Below are 6,000 nucleotides of genomic sequence, written 5' to 3'. Positions count from 1 at the left end.
ACTTTCTGAGGGTCTAGGCGTCTAGATTTTTTTATGGTATATAGTACAACTCATGTGTAATAAATATCAGAAATAAAAACTTTAGCGGTCATGTGACTTTTTCCGCCATTTTGTTTTTCCTAAAAACGGCAAAAAACACTTTAAAATCTTCTTCTTCAGAACCGCCAAGTAAAATGTTCTCATATTCAGTACTTAGCTTCTACATATGGAGCAGATTTAGATTTGAGAAATTCATTATGATTGGTCACGTGGTTCGGCCGCCATTTTGGGTTTGTTCTCAACAGGAAGTAGTTTTTTACTCATGCCGCACTTGAGCGATTATCTCAAATATTGCGTCATGGCATGTCTCTAACTAACCCTTTCAGAAACCTAAAAAAAATTTCAGATCAGTCACATGGTTTGGCCGCCATCTTGGATTTTAAGCAAAATTGATTAAAAGTTTGGGCATTTGTTTCTCAGAGGTGATTCAACGAATCTACTAGATGTTTTTATATTTACCATGCCTGGCCTCAACTGCATATGAACAAAATAATATATTTTCGATAAGTCACGTGGTTTGGCCGCCATCTTGCATTTTGTGAAAATTGAAATTATGCAACTACATGTTTTGTATTAGTCCGATTGGAATAAAATTTTGTATGTGTATTCTACTCTTTAGATACATTCTTTCCCCTGAATGGCATATGGCTAGGTCATGTGGCTACACGCCCATGGGGTGGGGGCTTCTAACCTCATTAATATGCATAGCTGCTATATCTCAAGCACTGTTGCAGTTAGGAAGATGATTCCTGTGTTATCATGACAACAGTGAACAAGCAATTTCATTAAAATAACAGATTACCATATATGGTCATGTGAACTCATTAATATGCATAACTGTTATATCTCAAGCACTGTTGCAGGTAGGAATATGATTCCTGTGTTATCATGACAACAGTGAACCTTAGATTTGATTAAAATAACATATGACCATATATGGTCATGTGAACTCATTAATATGCATAACTGTTATATCTCAAGCACTGTTGCAGGTAGGAAGATGAAACCTGTGTTATTATGATGATGTTAAACAAGAGATTTGAATAAAATAACAGATGACCATATATGGTCATGTGAGCTCATTAATATGCATAATCGTTGTATCTCAAACACTGTTGCAGTTAGGAAGATGAATCCTGTGTTATCATGACTATGTTGAACAAGAGATTTGATTAAAATAACAGATGATGACCATATATTAATAACCTTTATATCTCAAATAAATATATGGAACCAACTGCATTTCGACCTCATGGTACTAATCATTCAAACTAATTGTGTATCATGTGTATCATTTGACATTATTTATGGCATGTATACTTGGGCCCCTGTGATGCTGCTTGCAGCTTTAATTTGTATTTACTGCTTTCCTTTGTACTATATTTGCAAATGTTCTTAATTTCAAATGTTGTATGGAATTTCAGAAGCTTTTCACCTGTGAATTAAGCCACTCTTGAATGAACTTATTTATATACTCTTTACCAATTTCCTCAGCATACAGCATATTATGTCTCAATTCTTGTGGTGCCACAACTCCCGTGGCAATGTTAACAAGTGGTAAACACTTGCTATCTCCAACAACTGTGAATGGATTTATCATCAACTCTGACGTGAATACTATCAGAAGCTTTTGCACATCACTTGTTAGGTTAGGTTAGGTGTTTCTAATTCCTTGTGCACACCAATAGATGTATTCATCTGCAGACCACACATGTCTTTTAATAATAATAATAATGAAGAGTATTTATATTGCATAACAAAAACAAAAACAGTAAATTTCAAATTCAATTCAAATCAAATAGGTGAGTCTTCAACCTATTACAAAAAGAGTCATGAGAACTTGAGTGACGGACATCATATGGTAGATTGTTCCAGGTAGCGGGCCAATATGAGCAAATGTGCATGCGCCATATGTTTTGGTTGAAACACACAGTTTCAAGAAAATACGGGTGTCTGAGGATGAACAAAGTTGTCTGGCAGGAGTATATAGTTGAAATAGTTGTGATATGTATGATGGACCGATGGCAGCTATGGAATTGTATCAAATAGTTCTGACTTTATAATGTATATGAGATGTAATTGGTAACCAGTGCAGTGATTTTAGAAGTGGACTGACATGATCCGATTTCTTTGATTTACAAATTAACCGGGCAGCTGCGTTTTGAACACGTTGCAGTTTGTTTGTGATAGTGAGAGAACAGCTGGCCAGTAAACAATAATCTAGACGAGGGAGTACAAATGCAGATTAGATTAGAGTCTTGGTAGCATTATGGGTCAAATAATGGCGAATCAAACTTATCTGTTTTAGGCGAATGTATGCCGCCTTACACACTTGTTGTGACATGTTGAGACTGCTGTCTAGTGTAACACCAAGATTTTTTACTGAAGTTACAAAAGGTGAACTGCCAACAGTAATTGAGGATGGAAATGATGATTTCGATGCCAGACTTGGTGACATAATTAGCATGGCCTCGGTGTTACTGTCATTTAATTGAAGCTTGTTTAGTGTCATCCATTCCTTAATACCAATGATATTTTTCACTATATCCAGTGTTGCCTGAGTGTCCTCTACGCTGGTTGCTTTGTATAGTTGGTTGTCATCTGTATAAGCATGGTGCTGTACAGAGTGTTGTTTTATGAGATTGAATAATGGCTCTGTATATAGGACAAACAGAACTGATCCCAGGATGGAACCTTGAGGAACGCCACAGTTGAGCACAGAACTTGGTGAGGTGTAGCCATTAACAACAATGGTCTGGGTCCTGCCAGTGATGTTGGACTCAAACAAATTCAAAACTGGTCCAGATATACCAAATGTATGTTCAAGTCGATGAAGCAAAATGTTGTGATCGACAGTGTCAAGTGTAATAAAACCAGTATGCTTAATTTGCCACTGTCAATGGTATTCAGTAGATCCTTGCCAATTTTCAAGAGTGCGGTTTGAGTACTGTGGTGTTCATGATATGCAAACTGATGAGTATTAAGCAGATGGTTAGTAATAAGATGATTGTTTAGCTGCATCAGGACTACTCTTTCTATAATTTTTAAAATAAATGGAAGATTTGATACCAGACGAGAATTTTTCAGTTCATTTGTATTCAGTGGTGCTTTCTTGATTAGTGGTTTAACAAGGGCAGACTTGAATGGTGACGGGAATATACCAGTAGATAGTGAATCATACGGTGGCCCATATGTGCCATGACATAGTTATCGTCTTGTAGTCTAGGCGATTGGTGCAAAATACAGCTTGAATTGCTCAGTAAATGATAAAAGCATGAAACTTGGCACAATTATACTTGAGCCTATACTGAATATTTTCAAAGGTGGAGCCCATAGATACACCATGTTTCTTAGCAACGGTTGCCAAGAAAACCGATTGATCCTAGCAACGAGCCATTTAAGCATATCTAATCCATTCCGAAAGAATAATGTTATGTGTTTTTGCATCACAACTATCTAAATTCATGTTCTAAAGCCACTATAAGTATCAAAATTAAACAAAAACAGAATGTGGTTGTTGCTAGGCAGCGGATAATCCATACCAACTGTCTATTTATATCTTAATTGTATCTTTGTAAAACATGTTTCAACTTGATACTGCCTATAACGTTACAGAAGAGACATTTTTTGATATATTATAATAATCTTTACAGATTCTCATTAATGTTAATTGACAGATAAAAACACATTTAGTTGCTAAGTAACATGTTTACCATAGCAACACATAGAATCCATGGCCTATTTACCTGAATCAGAAAGACAGTCTTTTACTGCATGTACATCAAATTGAAACAATGTTGTTGGGCAATACATTCATGAAAGCAACCAACTATTTTTGGTCAGATGGATTGTTTCAAAAATATGTATTCTCACAATAAACATTCTCAAGTCATTAATCCCAGTTTCAGGAATTGTCACAATCTCCTGTGCATGTACAATAAACGGTGCATTTTAAGTGCGCTCGTACACATTTGCAGTCTCTACATCTGCTCCTACATTGACACTTCAGCAACTCTGGGCAGGATACTCTTGCTTCTGGTAAGTTTGTCTAAAGGGGCCTCCACTGTTCTGGGCAAGTCCATCCCCACTCAGAAGGGAAGGCAACTGGCGATATGGTATAGTAGTACATCCCCAATAGTGCCCACCTTGCAATGCTGCCCTTCTGATATGTTGCTGTAAGGCCGCCTTGGTTGGAAGAAGGGCTGACATCTGACGTCCTTTTCGTGTGAATAAAAACTTTCTGACTTCGTTGATGGAGGTACTTGTTGCTGTCCTGTCATAGAGAAGGATGGTGAAGTACTCTAGTGAAGCCTCAGTCTCTTCAAATATTTGTTCTGGTGCAATGTGCAGTTCATAGAAGGCTTCAGTGAGTTCATCATGCGTCTCCCACACTTTCCATGCAGTCTTCTTTCCAACTTTGGCAAATTGGGACACAGTGTCTCAGCCGGTGAAAGCATGGAACACCGGAAGTACCAAAGATTTGTGTGGGCCAAGGGAGGCACTTATCTCATGTGCTGGGATGTAGTGAAAGTTCTTGCCACTTCCAAATGCAATCCAGAGGTCTATCCTTCCTAGCTGCTGGACAGTCGCTACTGCTAAAACAACTACATCGGTGTCTACTGTCCGAACAAGGATCTTGTGAAAGCCCTGTCTGACAGCATCAGCAATATGTACCATGATTCTGGAATCTGCTTCTTCATGATTGCAGGGAGTAATGCTGGATGTGTCTTGTGCAGGTATACAGAGTACATTAGCACCATCAGTGACAACAAGAGGGTTCTCTGCTGATGCACTTGATATCAGTTCATTGTTAGGAAGTTTGAACAATTCTATCTTGTTGCTATTCACTCAGAGAAACTGCTGCCAGTTCTTCGGTATGGGGCTGGACACTTCAACACGCCTACGTTGACTAGGACCCATAGTACGCTTTTCCCTGGTCTGTGCTTTTAGACTGTTGTCAAAGTATTGATCCCACACAATATCTACTCATTGAGCCTTGTTCTGTTCTCTTGTGATATGTGGAACAAACACATTTGCAGCGTAGTCGCCAAATGTCTTGCATCCTCCAGGTTTAAGGATGTTCACGAGGACAGCACCATTCATGATTAATTTTTCCCAAAACGTAAATGTCCATATGAAGAAAGGGATGGTGGAAATTGACGATCTTCTTGGCTGAAGAAATTGTCCAAATCACCATCTCTTGTCTGGCATGCAACGTACAGTCTTGCAAAAAGGGATGTTTCGCTTTTGAGAAGAATGACATGTGTCCCTGCTTTCTTTGACTTGTGCGCATGCTCGTTGAACAGTACTACTTTGTTCCTGGTGATGGTTGCTGTTATTGGTTTGATGTTAGCCCGGAGACGCTCATCTACAAATGTTCCATACTGTTCTTGACCCTTTGATTGTATTGTAGTGAGGCACTCAATTGACTGCTTGTCCATGATGTCCTTTGAATGCAGTCTCAGAAGATCTTGGTTTTCTTCTTCAAACGGGCTCCCCATACTCTCAATTATTCTGACCAGTGTATCGACCTGTGTAGCAAATTTCTTCTGGGTAGCATCAGTTTGCTCATGGTGGTTTCTCTGGCTGGGATTCTCTCGTTTCCCTACCATGGATGACTCCAATTCAGATATGACACGGACAAGTTCTTGCCCTGCTACTGCCCATCGTAAAAGAGCATCAGCATTCTGTGTCAGTCCAATGATTCACCCTTCATCACACCATTATTTTGCCCATGGCCATGATCAATTGCAATGAGGGAGAATTTTCTCAAGGACTTGGCCATGACAAACTTGCCGTGCCGAAATTCTCGGGCAACATCAGGATGGGTGTTGTCCAGGCTACACATATCTCTCACGTGAACTGACATCCAGCGGGCGTAATGGGTGTGGTTGAGACTGAAGAACCAAGGTGTCAATTTAGTCAGTGTATCTTTGTACAAATCGAAGTCACCAGTACGCA

Source organism: Saccoglossus kowalevskii, chromosome 17, assembly GCF_978046115.1.
Source record: "Saccoglossus kowalevskii chromosome 17, keSacKowa6.1, whole genome shotgun sequence".
Classification (NCBI taxonomy): domain Eukaryota; kingdom Metazoa; phylum Hemichordata; class Enteropneusta; family Harrimaniidae; genus Saccoglossus; species Saccoglossus kowalevskii.
The sequence above is the reverse complement of the archived record's forward strand: the minus strand, read 5'-3'. Positions refer to the sequence as shown.